The sequence below is a fragment of the Octodon degus genome, unplaced genomic scaffold (genome assembly GCF_000260255.1).
Source record: "Octodon degus isolate 3935 unplaced genomic scaffold, OctDeg1.0 scaffold00222, whole genome shotgun sequence".
Lineage (NCBI taxonomy): Eukaryota > Metazoa > Chordata > Mammalia > Rodentia > Octodontidae > Octodon > Octodon degus.
The window spans coordinates 3,336,326-3,343,735 of NW_004524798.1; the positions used below are offsets into that span (position 1 = coordinate 3,336,326).

At 38.1% G+C, this 7,410-nt stretch overlaps 1 protein-coding gene across 1 annotated transcript in view; it reads right to left on the reverse strand.

Moving 5' to 3' along the window:
• Positions 1-7,410, reverse strand: part of Stxbp4 (syntaxin binding protein 4) — a 202,920-nt gene that overhangs the window by 1,700 nt on the left and 193,810 nt on the right. The window lies entirely within an intron of this gene.

The window sequence follows — 7,410 nt, forward strand, 5'->3', positions numbered from 1 at the left end:
TGCCAAAGACACTGTGCATGTTTAGGGGGTAATAAAACAACATCACAAAACCACACTTTGCCTGATGCATGTTATTTTTCAGAGCTTCTCTTACTCCCAGACTCCACATGGATCAATCTTCTGCATTCCCCACCTTCAGGACAGCTCCCAAGAGTCGGGTCCACAGCGTTTATACTTAGGATAGAGGTCTGTTTCTTCTCTTTTGAAATTCTTTCTAGCCCCAGTTTATCCCACTGCTCTCTCTCACACTAGATTATTTTCTCCATCCTCTGTCCTATCGACGCAGGATCATGTCTTACATCAATTACATTCGAAGGCTAGTACCAAGGAGGTTCAAATAAGGTTGTGAAGCTGATGGTATCTTCCACATTACAGAGCAATTTTCCAACATGGAGTTCAGGCACTTTTAATAAATGCTATGTGAAGAACAAAAAGTCTACAGTCAAACTTCAGATTCTCAAGGTTCAATACAGTCATATAGGGTTTTGTGTATGCTGCGGGATTTCCCAGAACCTTTAGTATGCTAATGTGCTCCACAAATCTCCAAGAGAAGTCAGTATTACTCAAAATAACATGTCTTTGTTAGTACACAGGGGCTAGTGTTCCATATAACATAGTTTGGAAGTTATCACAAAAAAAAATTGCACACTTAAATCAGATGTGATGACGTACATCTGTAATCCTAGCACTCTGGGAGGCTGAGGCAGGAGGAGTGTAACAACTTCAAGCTCAGCCTGGACAGTTTAGTGATTTAGACCCTGTACCAAAATATAGGGTATAACCAAACTATAGCATATCAGCTGTGGATGTAGCTCAATGGGGAGGCTCTGAGTTCATTTCTCAGTACCAAAAGATTTTTTAAAAAATATACTCAGTTTATTGGACATTGATGACAGTAACTGAAGAATGTCAGAATGAGTGAAAACAGACAGTTCTGCTGTCATTACTGGCTTGGTTTGTTTTCAATTCTAAGCTCTAAAATTTATTTACAGTTCCTTTATTTCAGTACGAAACATGATCCTTCCACAGAAGAAGATGACCGACACCGAGTGAAGGAGTTCAAGTTGCTTAAGAACCAAGGTGCAGATGACAAGGCCCAGACAGCTTCACGGTTGCAAAACTCAGAATGTGGTTAAGTGGGACAGAGGCTCAATATTCTCTTGACAATACTCCATAGCGCTATTCTCTTTCTAAACTAGTTTAAAGGAACTTTTTATTGTCAAGGATAAACTTACTGAAGTATCTGAATCAACACAGGTTGATTGCATTTCAAGGCCTTCATAAGCTGGAACACAGCTGACATTGAGAGTGGTTTTAAAGAAATACTAAGGAGTGTGGTGTAAGAGGCTGCAAGGCCTCTGCGAGGTGAAATGAGGACAGCCTCCGTGCAAGGTCCACGTCTGAAAGCAAACAGCTTGGTGAGACTGCTTGGCTTATTTTAACATCTCAGTGCCCGTATCTTTCACATTTATCTCACATCTGCACCATGGTGGTCCATGGAAGAGATGGTAATTTCAGTTATTTTAAATCTTCTGTCTCTTATGATAATCCCTCACCGGTAAACAGAAGAAGGAAGAAAAAAAAAAAAAAAAGGAACAGTGATCAGGTACACAATTTTCTACTTAACAATTAACAAATGATATTTATCACTGAACAGCCAATATGGACAGTCCATTAAATTGATAATTTAAAACAGTGAAAAGCAAAATGCATAAAAAGTTAACGTAATTATAGAATTTAAACAATGAAGGGCCGGCCAGATAGCTCAGCAGAAAAGTGCCTGCTTAGGCAGGCACAGGGACTGGTGTTCAATCCCCGGTGCGCCGTGCTGGTCCTGCCCCTGGGGCGCACTGAGATGGCAACTGAGACTGGGTGTGGTGGTGTGCGCCTGTAATCCCAGTGCTTGGGAGGCTGAAAACAGGAGGATAAATCTGAGTCTGATCTGTGTAGTGAGATCCTATAGACCTTGTACTAAATACATTAAAAAAAAAAAATTTAAACAATAATTTTACAAAGAATTACCATAAAATCACCCTTGTCAGTTCTTACTCTAAACACAGCTTAAATACTATAAAATGTAATTTTATATTTACTATGTGTTTTTTCTATGTCTTTTAAACACACACACACACACACACACACACACACACACACACAGGTCTAAGCATCAAACATGCTATGACAGCAGCCACTCACTAGAAAAATGAAGCTGATGTATCAGAGAGGTGTTTTCTGTGGCTTAAGAAAACATTTCACATTTGGGTCTTTAGTAAAACACCCAGCATCAATGGGGAAGAGCTTCTGAACATCAGGTAATGCATGTAAACCACCTGGCAATAGTAGCTATTCAATAAGCGATCATAGCTAGTTTCATTAGTAAGTAGGGCTTTCTGATTATTTTAAGAAAAACTTGGCATTCTGCCTGTGATGCGGGAATGGGGTCATTTGTGAGTATATCATTCAGTTTTATGTCTTGGTCAACACCATGGCTAAAGAGCTTTGACATAATCAGTCTGATGAGATAATCCCAGATTTACTGGCTTGAAGAACATTCTAGTATTAGAAATATTTCCTCTCTGATTTGTGTCCTTGGTAATTCTGATTAGAAGGGAGAATAAACCAGCCCTGGTGACTCTGTTTAATTAATAAAAGATCCCATAGCTTCTAAGGTTGCTGTGAAGAATGAAAAATTTAGAGGTGTGGAAAATAAATGAAGCTGACTATGAAACAAGAAAATCATCCATTGGAACATGCAGTACCTCTGGCAAATGTTCCTGCAGCGATGGGGCATTTGACCTGATTTGGAGTGCTATCAACAGCAGTTCAGATATATTTGAAAATCGGAAAAGCATAATACTATTTGCCTCTGACTGCCTGCCAAATCTGCTGTTGGAAAACAATATTATTTGATCTGGGGGAGATGAGTGTATTGTGTGTTTTTGAAAATAATATTAATAAATTGAAAGACATATTTTAGAGCTTGTGAAAAAACTTAAGAGAATATGCCTTATTTTATTGGCAAAGAAATATAAGTGAATTTTAAAAATCCCATTATAATTACCCTCCTTATGTTTCTTACCTCCTAGCTAGAGAAGCAAAATGCTTTCCTTCAAAAAAGAAAGCAAAATGCTTTCTTTCAAAATAAAAATTTAGGACAGCCTGTTAAGCAAAAAGCGGCTGAAAGACAAAAAATGCACTAGTTTTGCAGAAATCCATTCTTATAACAGTCTAAGATGATGAAAGAGGTTCTTTTGTAATCTTCCACTGTGAATGGCACTATTTATATATCATTGAGTTTAACCAGAGTTGCGTGTACTATTTTATTACGCTTAAGATAAAGCTCGGTGATAAGGAGCCGAAGTTACTAACTTCCAATGTCAGGTTTTTGCCCCCTGGGGGGATAATTTTATGTATATAATATTAATAGACACCAATGAACAAGGATGAGTAAATTTACATTAATACATTTCTTTCTGACACCAGTCACTTTGAATTGCTGGATGATTTTACAACTGGTTTTAAGTAGAAATGAGGACAGAAGATTTACACTTAAAAAGATACTCTGCTTTTTTTGTTTTTTTGGGTTTTTTTGGGGGGACAAGGTTTCTCTATGCAGTTCAGGCTGGGCTTGTGCCCACTTCTGTAGCCCCCATGCTGGTCTTGAACTGGCAGTGACCGGCCTGGATCAGCCTTCTGAGTGCTGGGATTACAGGTATGCACTAATGAAGGGCCCATGCCCACTTTACATTTTTAAATTAACAAAGTAAAAGGTTACGAAAAAAAAAACCAAAAACCAAAACCAAAAACCTCACAAGGTGTACCATGTCAATAAATTTAAAAATTACCAAACTCCAATATATAGGCATCATTTGCTTTTTGCCCCAGGGCTAGTTATGAGAACTCACAGAGTTGCATAGTAGAAGGTATTCACGTCAAAAATATGTAAGGGAAAATTTTAGGCATTTTCTTACCATTGATATAGGAGTTCCCTTTTACGCAATTTTAGAAATATGTCCTTCACTCAAAATAATTAATGAAAATAACACAGAACATTTTGAGTACTTTGTAATGAGACCTTGGAAATCTAATAAAGGTTTGATTAAATATTATCAGGATCAGGGTGGGCGAGATAGCTCAGCAGACTAAGCACCTGCTTAGGCAAGCACAGGGAATGGTGTTCTGTCCCCGATCCTGTATGCATGTGGGCCCCGCCCCAAGGGCGCACTGAGTCCGCGACCAAGTCAGGGCCTGGTGGTGCATGCCTGTAATCCCAGTGCTGGGGAGGCTGAAAACAGGAGGATCACTAGGAGTCTGAGCTGTGTAGGGAGACCATACCAAATACATAAAATGAAAAAAAAAAAAAAATTCAGGATCTCATTTAAATCTTCACAGTGCAGAGGACAAATTTTATTTTTATTAGTTATGGAACTTTCCAAAAAATTACACTAGATGTCTTCTGAAATCTTAAAATTGTATTAATTTAAAAATCTAAGAGTCAAACATCAAATTATAAGAACAGAAAGTTATACATTTACAGTATGTAATGTTGGGAAAACTGCTATCAAAGAGCTGTAAAAAGTGGACACTGAAAGTTCCCATGAAAAATGTAGAAAATACTCATTATTTTATGCAGACCTAGACTATTAATTATTTTATAGAGCTAAAACATCTCAGACCCAGAGCTGATAAAATATTTTTTCAAAAAACAACAAAAAGAAAGAAACAGCTCTGTATTTCACAGAGTACAGCATGGGGGAAATAGTTCTTAAAATTCTTAAAAATTAGTATTGTTTTGATCATGATAAGACAAAAAAATACAGTATAAAGAAACAAAAAGTCCTACCAACCATGTTGCCTATGCCCTGGAGAATTAGGTACTAAGAAGACATTTCGCTGGATGGGATACTGGACACATTTGTACTTCATCACGGTCCCCTTGATGTGTGCAACAAAAATTCATGGTTTGGGTCCCATATCGTAGACTTGTTTCTAGGAGCCTGCTGCCCAGGCCCAGACTACATTTCCCAACTGCCCTGAGTCTTTATCTGAACATGGGATCTGTTCCTGCCGGGGGAACGGACCGAGTTGCTGTGTCCCTCTTGGAAGCCTGGAGTCTTTAGGAGGCTGGACTGCCTGCTCTAGCCTCACTCCACTGACTGATTGCAGAGGGTCCTGGGACCCTAGGAAGCAGCAGAGCCAAGAATCAAAGGAGCCCAGGTCTCTGAACTGGCACCTCGAAGAAAAGCCATCAACTAGAAATCTCCTCACTGACTTGTGCATTGCATTCAGTGTTACTCTGAGTAATTGCCAAGTAAGATCATTTCAAGTGGAAGCCATGAATGCATGAACAATTTATGTATTTTTAAATTACAGAAAACAGGTAACAAATATATCTTTCCATGTTGCAATATGTCAATAATTAAAAGCTCCATTAGAACCAAGATTTATGAAGACTAAATGTAATTAGAAGCCAGTTTGCAAGATCATTGCCAAAGTTTCTACATTTAATTTCCACTTGGTACAGAAATGCATAGCATACAGAAGCACCTTTAATTTTTAATGCACTTTCAAAGTAGAATTATAATACAAGTCACATTGCCTTTCACTGAATTTACCCAACCAAATAAGCTTAATAAGATCTTTTTTTTTTAAGCTTAATAAGATGTGAGTACATGTATTTTTCTTAATTACCAAATTTGAAACCCCGAAAGACTAAATTTCAAACATGTAATTTCAGTTAATCCTATATTAATTGTAGTAGAATTTCTACCAAATTTACATAGGCTATACCAAATATATACAAGTACAAGCAGACACATGTTATATTAGAGAAGAATCTAGAATCACAAAGCTGGAAGGGATCTTGAGGTTCCTTTGGGTTTACCTCATGTCTAATGTCTTAAGGCATTTTATCAGTATGATTGACACAATCACATAAAAATGCTGAAGTCACTTGCAAGTGAATACAATGATACTCTACCTTTAAATTTTTTCTTAAACTTTTTTGGTACAGGGTCTTGCCATGCAGTTCAGGTTCCTAGTAATCCTCCTGTCTCAGCCTCCCTAGTGCTGGGATGACAAGTGTGTGCTACCACAGCTGGTTTTGGCACCAGCATGGAGCAAGCACCTGGGGTTCCGGGCCAACACAACCCATAGTACTGGGGATCAAACTCTGGACCTTGTGCTTGCCAGGGAGGTGCTTAGATCCCTAAGCTATCTTCCCAGATTCTCCCATGAACTCTAAATATCAATTATGTCTAATGGCCCCATCTTTGGACTTTGATTAAATGGACTCTACTGTAAAGCTAGCAGAGACAAAGATCAAATAACTGTACTTTGGGTCTTAACACTAATGCATATTAGACCCGAGATCCATATCCAAACCTAACTGAAGAACGCCTCCATTCTATGGAAGTCCTCTGTATGTTCTATTTTCTGGGTCATTTTCCATACCAGCATGAAGGCCCTAGGAAGGGCCAAATGACCATCTCAAAGGGGCTTTCCAGCTTTGCAAGATGAAATTAATTAAAAGATTACTCAGTGTTCACAGCATGTATCTAAAGCTACCTAACTTTTAAAAGCACTTGCCATGAAACTCATAAAAAAGAAAAAGTGTTATCTGAGCAACTGCGAATAAAACGGACTTGTGTGAAGCCTGACTCAGACAGAGGCTTTATGCTCCTCAGTAGTCATACTTTTTATATCATGCAGCAGTGAATTCTAAATATGTCTATCTTTGTCCATGAGGCTGTCAAGTTCTGCAGGGCAGGGAAATGTCCTTCACAGCCTTATAGCCTATGTCTGGCTCACAGACAACGGAGTCAATGAATGTTTAATGCATAGATATATTATACTTTCCTCTGATACATTACTGCAGTTATACCAATGAGTACGAATAATCAGAAGCGGGTAGACTACCCTATTTATACCTGAGAGCTAGATAAATCAATCTTCACATGTGATAATGCCCTAAATGTGTTTACAGAAATTGAGTATTATCAGGGAAAAAGAACAGATTTACTTAAATAGCCCTAAAGTCACCAAATAACTAGCACTGCTAGGCCTTGCCTCAATATTCTCATATCCAAGTATCTTGCAAAGGTCTACTCATACATCTTGTGGTAGGTAATAACTGAACTAATATGAAAATTCAAACAATTCTGAGTAGCATCTATTTTTTCAGTAGCCTGTGTTATGTGTAAACTTCTATGAGTTTACACATTTGTGTAAAAATGGGTACAATTGTTTATGGCAAATAAATACAATTGTTAACTAATGAATCTAGTTTTAATTCTTTTTCTTTTGTATTTAGGACAGAGTCTACAGGGTCTACAGGGTCTCACTGCACAGATCAGACTCGTAGTGATCCTTCTGTTTACAGCTTCCCAAGAGCTGGGTTTACAGGGGCAG